Here is a 16,259-nt window from a genome sequence, read left to right as displayed (position 1 = left end):
TACAATTGGGATTCAATCCCGTGACAAATGACTCTGCAGTAGTCACAAGTATTTATCGGTTCCAGCTCCGACTGGTTTCGATCAGCAGTAATGGAAATACGACACATGGGTGGACTCGCTAATTTGAGCCCCTTTTTAATGCGATGCAATGACAGGGTGCCACAAAATACCATCTGCCTGTGTCCAGCCAGCACTTGAACATCATTTAAATTAAAGGCCTAGAACATACAGCCCACATGAGCAGTGTGTAAGTGTCGCAGAACCTGTTACTTTTGGGGGGGTTCTGTTAACAAATTAGAGCAGCCACCCTGTCTGGCTGAGCAGTGCTGGTCAGGTGCGTCTCAGCTGCTTGTCAGCTGTGGCACATCTTAAGAAATGACGGCTTGCCTTTTTGTCTGTGTGCTGTGCATGGTTGTCAGCAGAAATAGACCGTGAAATGCTGTTTTGATAACTATATTGACTCTTTACCACCTTTTTTTTTACAGTTTCAATGTCTTTATCTGTCATGGAGATGAGGAAATACAAATTTATAAACGCTACCAGTGTGAACACCGTGAGCGTGCAGCAAGTTGCAGTTCAGGGAGGTTTCATTCAGTGTACGCAGTCAGTGTGTTCCAGGCGTAAGTTGACATTGAGTTTGAAAGAGAGACTGAATAAGTGAGATATGAAAAGGAAGTAACCACCACAAGATTTTCCCTGGCCTCCATGCTGCTTTCTGTTTACCAATCCTTTTTTCTGGCCCGTCTGTGACATATGAAAAAATAAGAATAAAAAAACGAAAGGCATACTCATCTACTGCAGACTGCAGTAAACAGCTCTGGTCTACAAAGTGAAAAGAGCCTAACATCTATTTCTAACATTTTTTTGAACATTTAAAAAACCTGCATACACATGCTTCTCTTGGTAAAAAAGGGGTATTTCTCTTAGTCTCATCACATCTGTTGCAAACACTGAGAAATGCACATAGTCATTTTAACTGCAGTGCAATGATTGTGCACATTGCCTGTTGCACAGAAATGAAAAAAGGCTAAAACTACCACTTGCCTGGGAAAAAACTGACAATCCTCTGATGTTCTTCCTGTACTACAAATATGGGAAAGCTCTCTTTGAGCTTCCACACATTTTAGGTACCAGTAGCTTTTATCTCAGAACTCTTCACTGTCAATGAGTCAATATGGACGCAGACAAAAAGACGCGATGCCCCAGAAACCAAATATAACCTAGATTTAGAAACTACCTGATGGGGAGAAAGTTTGGTATGTCAAGTTTTGACATTTAGAAACTAGATTTGCTTGTAACTGTGTTCTTGATATCTATCTAAACACTTGATCACAGGGCGGGCTATGAGATTTCCGCTTGAGCTCTATAAAAGGTTCAGCTCTAAATTCAGTTTCTAAACGGGGATGTCTGAGAATCGTTCTCAGTTATTTTGTTTGTCTAAAGTTCCCCTTGTATATCAACATAATCAAGCACACTCATTTTAAGGAAACAGCTGATCCTCCAACCTCCTCCTCATCATATGTTTCCCCTCCAATTTTAAAAACAAAATCTATGCCCTTGGTGGTACGTATAGCTTTAGTAAAAGTAATACTCTATATATCAAAAATTTAGAGGATTTTGTCATTTTTTCAGTCTTTCCAAAAACACAAACAAAACATACACACTTGTGTCATCAACTCCATGTCGCATTGTCCTGACCCTCTTTGTCTTAGCCTGGAACACAGTATTATGGCTCCTGCTGTCAGTCTCTTAGGTCTTGTTATTGTGTCTGTTCAGTCCTCGCCACTCTCCAAATTTGCCTGCCAGAGGGGGGCCTACGGCAGGGAGTGTCAGACAACCCTCCCTTCCCTCCTCAACCCCCTCAAAAGAGCATTTTTTTTTTTTTTTTGACACCTCGTTCTGTTTATCCCCCTCTTCTGAAAGGGGGTACACAGGACGGGTGGCGTACAGACTGAGCCATTCGCCCGAGGAGACAGAGAGGCGCCTGGGGAAAATAGGACTGATTGGCCAGGGCGGCGGACTAGACTGGGATCTGGCACCAACAACACTTTGGCCAGCTTGCGCTCTTCACAAGTAGCAGTGGACCAACAAATGACAGACAGCAAAGGTCTCTCAACTCTTATAGAAGCAAAGCCTCCAGGAATCTGTCCTGTGAAGTCTTTGCGCTTCCTATTCATGCTTTTCAATGTAGCTATCTCTCTCCTGAATGCTTCTTCTCTTTTCTCTCTTTCCTCCCACTCATCCTCTGGCAGCTCGTCGTCAGTCTGTCCTGTTGTGAACAGGGGAAGTTTTGCTGAACAGTCTCTACCAGAACATCCTCATGTTACATCACAGGCCCACTTCCTTGAATGTTACAACTATTTTTTTCCACATACAGCACGATTAGCAGGGTCTAACTGCACAGTGCCATGTATTTGTAGCATCAAACTGAAAACCTACTTTATTTAGTAGAACTTACAGCCCCTTACAAGTGATATATATTTGTAAGAGATGCAAAATTGATGGTTTGGTTGGTTTTAGCTGGTCAAAGACGGTCTTAGATGGTCCTGATCCAGTTCTTGCTGGTCTTTGATGGCTTACTGGGTGGGCCACCAGCCGGACTTGCTGGTGTGACCAGCCTATCAAGCTGCGCACATGTATCTTTATGCATATCCCGTGACAGTAGACTTAAACAATTTATGCCCTTTGCTTTTCATACTTCCCTATCATGACACTGTTATTTCTCCATACTCACGGGCATTTATTTGGTTTTCAACTTTACAGGAACTACTATAAATAAACCAGCCAGAGTGACAATCACAAGCTGGTATGACCATCTCCATCACAAATTATGCCAAAAAAACCCCATACCTTAGGCTGGTCGAACAAGCAAGTCAGTCAGTTTAGCCATTTTAAGCTAGTCAAGCTGTTTTTTTCATCAAGCAAGATATGACCGTAGACGAAGAAGAAGACATTTACAAAATGGCAGAATAGAGCTTATCAGTAATATAGTGAAAAGAATTCATTGTCCACGTGTCGCAATGATGCTGCCACCATTAGAAGATACATTATTACAACCTCTTCCGCTGTAGCCTCGTTTGTCGTCTGAAAACTTTTGACTCTGCCCTCTAGTGGCATCTAGTGCATGGGAATTTGAGGGCAGTGATAATTACATGTTTAAAATGGATGTATCTATTTTTGTAGGTAAGGGGAGTTTAAATGAGTCTTAAGCGTTACTGAAGTTGTTTCTAAAATGGCTTTATCACTGTGCTAATACGGTTGGAAAGATGCAGTTTCTGTGAGGACTATATTTGTGAACACATTTTCAACTATTCTGGCTGATGGGCCTTGATTTGATCTGTAAGTGTCAAGTTTATTAACAGCACTTCCCTGGGATGTTGTTCCCTTGTGCAGGGACCAAGCAACAGTTTTTGATAAAGGCGCAATGTGGGTGTTGCATACTGCATGCAAATGATTTTGATAAAAGACACAGAGAGGGGAAAATAGCAAACAAACTTTGAGACATTGTAAGTGTGAAAGCTGCAATCAGCATCCGTCACTGATACTGTTGCAACACCTTCAGTGAATAATGCGAGCCAGCGAGGGGAGAGTGGGGAGCAGAGGCGATGTGAAACATTTGAATGTGCCTCTGTCTGCTTCCTCTGCTATTCTAGAAAAGCTGTTTGGAAACTATAACAAGAGCCCTTCTCACATGTGCAAGGGCACCACAATGCTCTGTTGTGTAATCATTAGTTGAGGCTTCAGTTCAAGTGACTACACACAAATACACACACACACACACACACACACACAAACACACACACACAAGGGGAACTAACCTAAGAGGCAGACGAAGTTTAGAGAGGCAGAGTAAGTGAGTGAATGTCTGAAACTGCAGCACACATCCTCATAATCAAACTTACATCAGCAGCTCAAACATACATCAAGTTTTTCACGTGCCTCCTCATATGTAGGCTGAATCATTATTGTGTACCTGAAATAGTCACGTCTGTTCACATGGTCACAAAAAAAAAACAGATTTGAAAAACTCAATAGCAATGTCTCTTTCCAGAAATTATGGTTACTCAAGGTAATCCACACACCTAGTTGTGAGCAGGTTAATGTGAGAGCTATTTTCTCTCTGCCAAACTACACTCGCCAACTATATCAGGCACAGAAGGAAGCGCGCGTCTATTGCTAGCTCACCCAGCACCACTGAGCTCGATAACGCTACAGCTCAGTCGAAGCGGTTAATGTTTACATCTCGCACTGTCACGAGCATGAGCCTCTCGTAGATGCACGCTTCCTTCTGCACAGTGTAAAGAAGTCACACATCTGTGCAGATGTTGTCTCCAACACTGTGCAACTCACACCAAGACTTTCTAGATTAATAAATATCATCACATACGTAAAGAGGAAAAATTATATCAATATATTTGATTCTGGGGTGAACTGTCCCTTTAATGATTGGTTTTAGGATGGGGTAAGACATTTGGCATTTGAAGGTTTATTATATTTTGTATCTTTTTTTGTCAGTTTGGCAATCATGTCTAGCAATTATGATAACATTGTTTGCACCAAATTAGCTTGTGAGATCTGGGATCTATAAAAAAAAATTGAACAGGGCAAGAAACAAATAGATGTTCATACACATGTTAAACAAAGCCCCGGACACACCGGGGGATAACTCTGACCACTCTCTGTAACAGCACCCTCGGCATCTGCTTCACTGCCCATGTAGGCTCTATGTATGTATACATGTGAGACAGAGTATTTCATCTCTGTCCTCTGCTGCAATGTCAGACCCATCCTCTCCCTCACCCTGCGGGCCCAGCAGCAGGCATCAAAGCTCCAGGGACAGCAGCTCACACAGCCTCTTATGGCCCGACAAGGACCTTTACCACTCTGCATCCCATCCACTTAATTATTTCTCTTTCACCCCCCCCCACTCCCTCTCTTTCGCTACAACACTTCGCTTCAAATTAATTACCCCCCTAACTTACATTTCAACCTTGCAAAAAAAAAAAAACATGACAGTAGCAGCCAAGGTAACACCAGGCAATAGCCCACTGCCTTAACCCATTATACAGGCTTCTCATGTCCACTCAGGGGGGAGGTTTTGCACATTCCCTTGTTGTTTGAATTAGGCGAATGGTAATAATTAACTGTGGTTTTAATGGAAATACAGCCCAGATCTTAATGTCAGAGTCCCATTTCCATATTCAGAGTCGGCCCTTTCATTGAGGGGTCACGGTTAGCGAGTGTCACTCAGGATGGAGGAGGGTTTGCCTGAGGATTACAAATGAAAAGAGTGCCCATTGTTTCTTGTAATGCGCCCACGACTGTTTAGATAACCTCTCCGGTCTGGAGCTTGTGTATAATGGGATGACTCATTAGCAGACCAAAGAACAATTTTGAATAATAAATTAACATTCCTGTTTAGCCTCTTATATGTGCTTTGAAATCACAGACCCACTGGTGAACATATGGTATGCTTTTTCACAACCACAGTGACTAAAACAGCCCAGTACATGTAACTACATCACACAGAAATGAAATTGTCTTTAAAATAGTACGTAGTGAAATGGTCAGTCAGGTATAACAGGGATACAAGCTGTGGTCCTGTGAAATGAAAGAGAGAGAGAGAGAGCGAGCGTGTGTGTGTGTGTGTGTGTGTGCGCGCGCGCGCGCGCGCTTGTGTTTTGAGAGAGAGAGAGAGAGACTCATCCACTGTTTGCTTGCTTGCCCAAGGCAGCATTAAACCAGAGATACAGTAAACTACCGGAAATCAATTTCCCTTCAAAATAAAATCTATAGGCCAATATTAAACATAATGCCGATAATGCCAATTTCAGCACCGACAGTGATTACAGATCTAATGAGAAACAGCGATTTAAGTTTGTTCCAGGAACCAGAAGCCTAAAGCAGATTGTATGTGTCGTAAGTGGATTGCTTCCAAATCTGTTTGGGCTAATGTGTTACAAAACTATAGTTTTGAATGAAATATTTATGTTTGGCAGTCACAAAGCGCTATGAACATGAATTTAATTCCTTTTCATTTATTTTATGAATAAGCACAAGACACATTAATCAATATTTTTGTAAACGTGCCATTGGCACGTTGGCTATTTTTAACTGTAATTCCTACATTAACCATGTTTAATGTGTGAGATGCAATGATGGAAAAGTGTTTATTTTGTCGACGGGGGCCTGAGGCTCAGTTTTGCCTTGGGGCCAATCAGGGCGAAGGACACTGATTTCATTTGAGGGCACATAATGAAACGGGGGTGAGGGGTCTTCCGCCAGAAAATTGACAATCAATTTCCAGCATTCGCATGAGTTTCATGCACAAATATGTGCATCAATTTATAGTGTTCAATTTTGTTAAAAAAAAAAAAAAAATCCCCATCTACTTCCATGTTTGTGTTGCTCATGCACATGCTCAAAATACTAAGGGGGCGTGTCCCCTGCAACTCCCCGGAGTCTACACCTATGATCAGCCCTTCTTGGCGTGCTTCCGCCACCCATAAAAGAAACTGCAACTCCTGTTCGTCCACGAGTGTCTTATTTTGAAAACCACAAAGCGGAAGTGTAGTTGTTGTACTTGCTTAACGTGCGTGTGAGTAGTTTCCTCTCCTCTCCTCCGTCTTGTCACTTGCACTGAGGACGTGTAGATGTGCTGTGCGGTCCGCCGTGTCTCCGTGGCGCAGGACAGGACTGTCGCCACGCCTTCAGGGACGCACTTTTTCACGGCGACAGCTCTCCGTCTCTGTCCGTTCTTCACCGGTGGAAACCTTCCCAGAGTCGGAACATTTTTAAGCTCCTATCAACAGACATTTCATCCACTAACGCCAAGCAGACTGTAGCCTACCTCTGTGGAGTCCGGCTCTACTTCTCCCACTGATGTCAGCTGAGCAGGCTGTTTTCTAATTAATTTGGGAATATCTGGAGCGGCAGTTTGATTGAATTGACGTCGGATACAAGTCGGAGCAAAGATGGGGATCAAAGTGTAGTGCTGGTGAGTAGCGAATCAAAGCAAGATTACCACACTACTATCATATTAGCATATTGAAATTGCGCTCACGCCCACAGCCGGTGCGCGTGCCTGTGTGTGTTTGTGTGTATGCAGTCTTCGCTGTGTTGAATGTGTGAGCGTGCGAGCTGATCCAGCGCTGTATAATCAGCATTACCACGCTCACGTCCAATTTACCGTGGAGAACACTGTCGTCACGGTGCGAACTTTAGCCTCCCAGCAACAGTGGTGACATCATGATCCCTTATCGTGTTTGAAACGCCGTAGCTGCTGCTTGCATCACTTTACTACGATGTAGGCATCGGAGTCTGTGGCGTGAGTCAGCGGTGTGCAGGTCTGTGTAAAGGGCGTGTGAGGGGACCCAGCTCATTTTGGGAGCTGTAGTCACTGCGTCTCCTGCCTCTGACACATTTACAGGAGGGGATGTTGGCTATGTAGGCAGGTGACGTTTTAGCAGTCGATGGATGGCATTGAAAACAATAACAGTAGCCACTGATAAGTCAAATGTCACACGCTGTACTGTTGTGGGCTGGTTAACTGAATACATGGTGCAAAGCTTATCTCGTGTATTTATTACCGTGGGAGAAAAGGCTTTGTGCAAACTCACTTCTGATTTGGCTCTATCACTCTCTGCATATTAAATGTAAGTGCAGAGTATTGCTATTCTTCCTAAAGGTAGGACAGAGTGAACAGGTGCGGCACTGTTGACATTTTCACTTCACTGAAAAAAAATCTGCATCATCCACTAAAACATCCAAGAGGTGGTAAGCAGCCTTTTTTTTCCATCCAAAGGCGATGCAGCAGCTTGCACAGCTTACCAATACAAACCAAAAGGATTTGTTATCTGTCTCTTGCAGCTTACTGCAAGGTGCATGAAAGTAAGACCGGCTCCGTCAGAAACCAGTTGGGTGGGGAGGAATTCTAGCTGTTGATATTACCAGTTGAGGCACTTCTGCTCCCACACCCTCAGCTCTCTTCCACTCCTCAGTGCAGGCTGCACCTCCCAGCCCCACAGGAACGAAGCACTGGAGTGGGGCATCGCATTTCGTGTCCGTGCTGTTTTAGTATGGAGCTCCAAAATGCAGCAGCTCCTCTCAAATCTGTCTTAACACATGCTCTGCTTTATTTCCTCCACCCCATCTGTTTAGGATGCAACCCTGGGAACTGGGTATTTGCTCACCTTCACTGGCCGTATGCTTCTGTATGCCCAGAAGGGTGAAAAACATTTTTTTTGTTCTGTGTCACGCTTGCTGAATGAGAGCTTCCTTTGTGAAAGGACAAAATAGTAAATCGATGCTTTGATTCTCTCCAGTCTTGCATGAGATAATCACTGAATTATTTGAATCCTGTGCCATCATCAGCACCCTTTGACTTTGTCCTCCAGTGATCAAGACCCCTTTCTCCCGTCTCCTCTTCAGGTTGCACCTATTCATTTGTACTTGTCTGTGCTGTTCCCATAATGCCTCGCTGCTTAGTGATAAGGTTTTGAATTGAAATGACAGCTTGCTCTAACAGTAACAGTAGACTGGGGTTGCACGGGCATGATTCATCCGATTTAGGGGTCTGTCAAAAGTCTGCAGGTACAGACACAGACTCCAGCACATGTTCCCTCCAATTCAGGCCAAGTCTGCAGAGAATAACAGGTGTGCTGTTAATGAGGGCATCGCTCGGTCCGACGTGAGATTGAGAGAGGCAAGTTCCCAGAGAGTGAGGCCAGTCATAGTGAGTGGGTGTTTGTGGGGAGAGAGAGAGAGAGCAGGGTCTGTCTGGGGCAGGTCGACAGGGAGGTAAACACACTAGCTGTTAGTCTGGTAGCAATGACAGCTTTATTACTACCACAAGGTTTATGGCTGTGTGAGTGTGTATGGGGGGCAGGGGCTTCTGTGTGTGCGTGTGTTCAGAGGAATCATAGATCACACGCTATTCTACTTTACGGACATGACACAATACCACTACTGCCTTGTGGCGGAGCAGTCAAAACAGGAATCCACTACAAAATCCTACTGGCAATTCTGCTGCTTGTGCATTTGGAATTTTGGTTTATTAAGTGACTGTTAAACACACAGGGAGCAAGCTTTTTTGTTTTAATTATTATTATTTTTTATTAAATGATCAGTCACTTGTCCAGCCTGGGATAGAATTGAAACCCATCCCCCACCCTGCTGTGCTAGATGGATGTGTGAATGATCACTCAGTCTTTTGTTCTTCTTTTTTTTGCTGAAGCCAAGACATTTTTTCGATTTAGAGAAGGTCTCTTGGGGAAAGTACAAAACAATAAAGAAAGCAAATCGTGAATAGTAAAAAATAGATCATTGTAGACTGGAAGCTCCTCTTTTTGTACATTTTTTTTCTATTCAAGGATCACCTCAGTGTTCCTGTTAAATGGGGGAAATTCCAAAAGTAACAACTCTTCACCAGTGCGTCTGGTTTGTCATATATACATTAGATTTTTTTTTCTCCACCTTCCATAAACAGCTCCTCAGCTCAGCAGGAGCTCAATTGAAAAAGGGACAGAACATCGTGATGGCCTGTGTACCTGACAGGCCTTGGGATGTCCTTCGGCTATGCAGCAGCAGCTTTGCCACTGACACGGGATGATGAGAGTGATCCCGCTGACAGGTCGAGGCTGACAGGGTTCACATGCGGAAGCACTCTGTCACAGCCGGCTGCTCTATCACGGAGCGAGAGAGAGAGAGAAGGAGAGGGGGGGGGGGTTTGGGGGTAAGGGATTTTGATGGAATGAAAGAGAGAAGAGGGGGTGTCAAAGTAGGGACTCAACAGGCATCTAATTACCTCCCAACAGGAGCTTTGACTCCATGGAAACGCTCTGTGCTCTCCAGTGCTGGTCGCAGCAGCCTCCACATGGCTTGCATGCTGTCATATGGGCAGCTATTGATGCCCTGTCTTATGGATTGGCTGCGTCAAAGAAGCAATACAACATGATTAGATCCCTGGTGTGTTCAATAAACCACCAGAGTAAGCATATAGATTTCTCTAAAAGATATAGGCTCTAAGTAATGAAATTTTTGAACCACCGCGTGATGAGTATGTTTTATTAGATGTTAGTTGGCTAATCAGGCTCCTGCACACCAGAGAATCAGTTTTGTGATTAAAATGGTGCTTTTTACCAGAATTTTATTTAAGCTCCGTTATTGTGTTTAGACAAAATGTAACACTTGATTAGTTTGGCTGCAGTTGTATAAATAAAAATGATTTGTATTCTTCAAAGACTGACCTTTGGTAGCTTACTATGGAGAAATGTTTTGAATAAGTGGGTCCCTGTTGTGTTCATATTCTCCACACACGTGGGGACGCACAACTGTCACAGACATTCCTGCAATTGATTTTTTGCTGCTGTGCTAATCAACAGTTGGTGGCAGAAACATGCAGAGAAGCATCACAATTTGCCCATGGGCAGATGATGAGACAACGGGCCCCTGGGCACAGATATGCAAAGGGGCCCACAACCTCTTCTATGTAGGAGCAAGAAGACACACAGACTTTGTGGGGGTTTTGTGTCTCTTTGTGGCTGTTTAATGTCTTTTTTTTCATTTTGTGTCTCTGGGGTAATTTTGTATCTCTTTGAGGTTACTTTGTCTCATTTAGGTAATTTTATGTCTTTTTTTCTTTCTTTTGTGTCTGAGATCATTTCATGTCAAGTTCATTTTGTGTCTCTCTGGGTTACTTTTGTGTCTTTTGGGGGGGGGTTTGTGTTTCTTTGAAGTAATTTGTCTGCCTGAAGTAATATTGTGTCTATTTGAGGTAATTTTGTATGTCTTTGAGGTAACTTTGTGTCGCTTTGTAGTCATTTTGTGTCTCCTTGTATTTGTTTTGTGTCTATTTGTGGTCATTCTGCCTGCTTGTATAGTAATTCTGTGTCTCCTTGCAGTTCCTTTGCATCTGTTAGTGGTCTTTCTGAGTCTCTTCCTCGTTGTTATTTGAGTGACATTTTGCAAGAGAAGGCCATGGGGCCCCCTGACACTTTGTGCCCCTGGGCCTGTGCCCAGTAGGCCAATCCAAGAATGCGCCAACAAAAGCAAAGAAGAACAACACTAGCTCGTAAATGTAATACATTAAATTGTATATTATACAATTTAGCATTTAAAATTAAATTTCAAATTACTGTTGCGGATTTTTATAAGGAAGGAAATACATTCAACAGGTTTGTTAGACGTCAGTGTGTTTTGGTGATAGTGAATGTAAAAATAACTCTACACTATTGATGTGAAATAATTTTGATAATGGTACTGAAACTCATTATCAGCACTCATAATTTAAATACCTAGTCCTGTTTGGTAGACATAAAGTTTTAAATTGTTTATGGACGTACATATAAATGGAGGGTTGAAGTCAGGTTGGAAACACAACTGACTTGGGAAACCTGACCCTGATGCATACAGTTGATCTGACCTCTAATTAGCTATGTTAAAGATATTTTAGAAATAGGGAAATTTTGTTAGTAAAATCCCTTTCTTGATATCAATAACACCATCAGGCCCACTGGGCAGTCCCCTTGATAATCCATTAACACCAGGCTGCTGTGTTGGCATACTGTTGATGTTACTGATGGAACCACTCATCACAGACAGTCCACACAGGAAAGTGAGAATGCATCATGAAAATATATTATAGCGTGTAATTGAACCATGTCCTAGCATATCTCAGTGAGTGAGTGTTATTCAAGAAAGCTTTAAAGACACAAAAATGAGATATCAAGATTTGAAATCAACATGAGACAACTAGTTGTGGATTAATGAAGCGTGTATTCTGACCTCTATCTGTCTGTAATCATATCAGAATACACGAGGCATGAGTTCTGAACAGACCAGACCGTGCAATCTCCCAACACTAATTAGTACGCTTCAACATCATACATCAGCAGTGACACGCCGCATGGCCTCTGCCCGTGCTGGTTGTAATGAGCAGATAGATGTAGTTTAACAGGAAAAGAGACAGCCGTGATGAAATTAGTAACGTCTGGTTATTACATTTGCATCCGTGTTGCCGTCTCGCTCATTAGTTTGCGGCAGTTTATTGTGCAGGTTTGATTGAGAGTAAAACAATGCTGAGTGGGTGTTTGAATGATGTTGAATGTTTTAAAATAGTGCATAAAGGACTATTCAAGGTGGCTGCACTCGTGCATTGTTTCATTCATGCTTTTTTTCTGAATGCTCTCAATCATGCTACTCTGTTCCCTCTTTCCGTTTTCTTCCATTCACTCGTTGAGCTGGTAATTCCTCATAAGTGGCACTTGAGGCAAAATTATGCCTGTTTAGGACAGAAACAAAATCACTCTTGTCCGATTCCCCTCAAAGGAGCATTGCATCAAGGGAGGTTGTAAATTGGAATATTATGAATAATACATGACTGTTTTTTAAAGCATTATGACCATTGTGAATGACAGATTTAGGGCACTCGAGGCTCAGGCACATGCTACTTGCCCACTAAGAGCCAATCTGTGCTCAACTTTAATTATCTCTAAGTAACATGATAGATTGCCCGGACCCATCACATGTCACAGACCTTCAATTCATTTTAGTACATCACTTCCATCCACTCCGAGCAGGGGAAAGAGATTCAGAACTGTATTTTTCACACATGTGAAGTGGTTTAAAAGAGAAGTCAGTGGATGATGGTGCTCAGCACTTTAGAGTTGGCCTCAAAAGCACAGACCTTCTCTCAGGCTGATGGGTTCTTGTAATGCTGATCTCAATTCCATTTAAATATACACATTAGCCAGGTAGTAGTTCAACTTTAGGGATTAAAAGTGTGCAGTTTCTCATGCAACTTACATTTCGCCTTATCTTTTCGTCAGAATGTGAGAAACACTGAGCTACAGCCACACCTCTTGGAGAACAGTAGGACAGATGGTTGTATTCACAGTGAAGGAATGACTTCACTTGGACTTAGATTCGCTTTCTCAGCCCTTTTGCAAACACATACACTCGAGTGCAACCACGCGCACAAACCCAAACGCATACACAACTGCGTCTAAACTCGCTCAGGAATGAGGATGGCTGCGCACGTGCACAGGGTGTGTTCGCGGAGGAGAATTCCCAGTGAGCTTTGCATTGAGATTGATGGAGCTGGTGGTTGTGGAACAGGTGCCAGGATATCAGTGTGACCCTGCTCAGACACTACAGGGGAATTCCAATAAAAGGGATTTGGGACGTGTGTCCCTGTTGAGCCCTGCTGAGTGTGATTCCCAACCTCTGTCGGGCTCGTACCACAGAGAGAGGCCGGGGAATGGGTGGGGAGCTGGAATGCCTTGACGGTAACTCAATCCTGTGTTTGGCTGCTGTGTGGGTGCAAGTGTGCATGCATGTGTTTTTTTCAAGACACAATGAACTCATTTGTTTTCAGCTCCACTCCCTTCCCAAACACACATACACACACACCATCGACCAACAGTAGTGCACTGGTTTGATTTTGTTGCAACGCGTGTGCGGTGACATATGTGCGGTATTTTGCGCTCTCTCTGTTGTCAGCGGTGCCAGGCGGCCACCGTGCAGCTCAGCAGCCAGATTGGCTCGGCCCTTGCACCTCGGCATTCAGTCTGGACGCCAATACACGTTTGGGCTCCTGTTGAGACTCGGGATGATGGTAGGGGCAGAGGGCCAAAGAGCTCCCATGCCAGCAGCTCCCACTGGGAGAGCAGGCTGCTGCAGGGCCATCTGTACAGGCGTCCTGACTGGGCTCATTGGAAAGTAGGGCGTGGAGAGGGAGATAAAGGAGGAGGGGAGGAATGGAGGGGGACATGTGGAAGGGGAGTGAGAGGGTGGATGACAAAGAGGTGTTTACTTTCTTTCAAGCCGCCGCCATCATGAGAATACTCCATTATTTCTGTAGCTCATCATTTCAGCTTTCAAAGAACATTGTGGAAAATTTAGGCCAGCGCTGAAATACTCTAGGCACACAAAACAGTGTCAGGACCAAAAATACGCAAGGATCTGCTTTTTAGAGCGTAGTCTCGAAATAGATAAACTGTGGAAACTGTAATGTGCGAAAGGAGTGAACATGTGGATCCTAAATTAGAAAGGTAGTGTGAGAAGATGTAAATCAGTTGGTGAGGAAGGAGCAGGGGAGTCATATGATGGAGTCGGCAAAGGAAAAGAGGAGTTCAGTGAGTCTTGCAGGAAGAGAATTTAACATTCATAGAGCCTAGACTGTCTGCACATCACCCTGAGGGGGAATATCACCCTCTCACCTCCTCTGCAGCCCACCTTTCTCTCCTATCTTTGCCATCTTATTCCTATTCTCATCCCCGAGCGAGGTAGTGGGATGCAGCTTTTACCTCAGTCGTTTTTACCTCCCTTTAACTGTGATCTCTGAAGCCAGGAAGCAGCCACAGAAACAAAACGAAACGTTGCTGCAGTACCCATGCCGGATATTTGTTGTGCTTGCCTCTGATGATGTGCTGCTCCTCTAAGAATAGCATTGCATCATGTCTTGGTTTCACTCTTGCTCTGTGGTGTTTCGCAGTATTGATATGTCATATCCTTTGTGTGAAAACAAATGGTTTAGATCAATTAGATATAAGCAGTTCTGACTCAGGAACGTGAGAAACTACTCAATACTACAAAATAAAGCAAAGAATGGACATTTTTGATGTTTCCTGGAAAGCAACAGGACAAAACTCCACTTTATATATTTGATATATTTGATGATTGATGTTTTCACCCAGACAAAAAAAAAATCAAGCACTGTATCAGTTTAACAGGGTCTTCTAGTGCAGGCCGACATTTAATTGATTGTTTATCAGCTGTTCTGTCAAGGACATGAGGCACTAGTTTAACCTTGAGGAATAATGCAACTCGGCAAAAGATATATATGTTGTTTATGGGTGAAATAATTTAGATAAACTTGGGGGTCTGAAAATATAAAACTCTGCTAAGATTTTTTTTCTATAACATTAGCATTTCATACTAATGAGTTAAATTAGCACAAGCCTTCGGCATTTTACATTGTATAATTTAGCCTAACAGCTAGCAGACTTTTCCTCTACTCATATAAAGACAGCAACAATAGCAACGTTTGACAAAGATAACATTACACTCCTCAAATCCTAGAAACGCCCCATCATACATCTGACCTGTGAGGGGCTGCTGTGACTGGCCCCTGGCCACATTTTGCAAGAGCTGACCCTGGGCAAATCAATTCGACTATCCTTAATTTAGAATATCCCTGCTAATGTAAAAAGCACGCAGGTCTGGGATTTGGATCTGTGTGCAAGTACCTTGTCCTTAACTTTGTTATTGGGTGATGATGAACTGACATGACCAGCAGTGCCAATGAATCAAAGACAACAGTGGCGGCCTTAATGCATCTTTTCAAGTCTTTTGCTTTAAGATATTTCAAGAAAATGTCCCTAACAGCAGACCGAGCCTTTTATGTTACAACAACGACCCCCAAGACTTTTAATCCATAAACCCCCACCAAGGAGCCTTAACTCTTCACCTTTGACCCCTGACTCCTCAATGATAGAGGTCAGACTGCGGTTTGATTTTTCCTGAATAAGCCTCTTCAGTCTTAATGGAGAGCCGTCTGATTGTCCTCATCCATTAAATCCTTTGAGGCAGATCAGATTTGTCAACAACTGTGTCACCATTCTCAACAAGTGTATATACACACACACACACACACACACACACAGACGTAGGTGTGAGTAATACAATTTATGTGGTGAAACAGGTTTCACAGAGACCAAGACAGAAATGGCAACTAGAAAACAGAGATTAACAAAGTTGTGAAGCAATTTGACAGCTTCAAGCAGCTTGGTCGTGTCAGGAATGCTGTTGTTTCATCAACACACACACACACACACACACACACACACACACACACACACACACACACTCACACAGAGCTAGACAGTCAAGGGTGCTGATAAAGATTGTGTGTCTCCAGACAGTGCCATTCTGTTAATCATGATAGAACAAAGCAGGCGGATCCCCTGATGTCAACGATAACAGGCTGACAGAATCACAAGCACGCTGCGAGGACCCTGAACAATGACACTCCCCCAGCTGTCTAGACAGAGTGCAGGGCTGCCGTTGGCTGGCTGCAGGAGATCTCAGGGGGGATTAGAGCACACACCACTACACTCACCTGTTCTTAGCCGCTTGTTTCTCAATGTGTTTGTTCATGCAGTGTTGATGCAATGTGACAGGCACAGAGGGAGCTTGGCTGTATCATGAGGTACGGAAACAAGTTATACATAGAGTACAGCTGTGGATGACTTCTTGGT

At 43.5% G+C, this 16,259-nt stretch overlaps 1 protein-coding gene across 2 annotated transcripts in view; it reads left to right on the top strand.

Moving 5' to 3' along the window:
• The window catches only part of LOC121948507 (ras-GEF domain-containing family member 1C-like), a 68,022-nt gene that overhangs the window by 36,150 nt on the left and 15,613 nt on the right, over window positions 1-16,259 (top strand). The window contains exon 1 of one of the 2 annotated variants that reach the window (XM_042493911.1): window positions 6,640-6,997. The exons of the other annotated variant lie outside the window; for it this stretch is intronic. The gene's annotated coding sequence lies outside the window, so the exon portion shown is untranslated. Of the gene's footprint in view, window positions 1-6,639; window positions 6,998-16,259 lie in introns of those variants that run through there. 2 annotated transcript variants of the gene reach the window in all.

This window comes from Plectropomus leopardus, chromosome 9, assembly GCF_008729295.1.
Source record: "Plectropomus leopardus isolate mb chromosome 9, YSFRI_Pleo_2.0, whole genome shotgun sequence".
Classification (NCBI taxonomy): Eukaryota; Metazoa; Chordata; class Actinopteri; order Perciformes; family Serranidae; genus Plectropomus; species Plectropomus leopardus.
The sequence above is the reverse complement of the archived record's forward strand: the minus strand, read 5'-3'. Positions and strand labels throughout refer to the sequence as shown.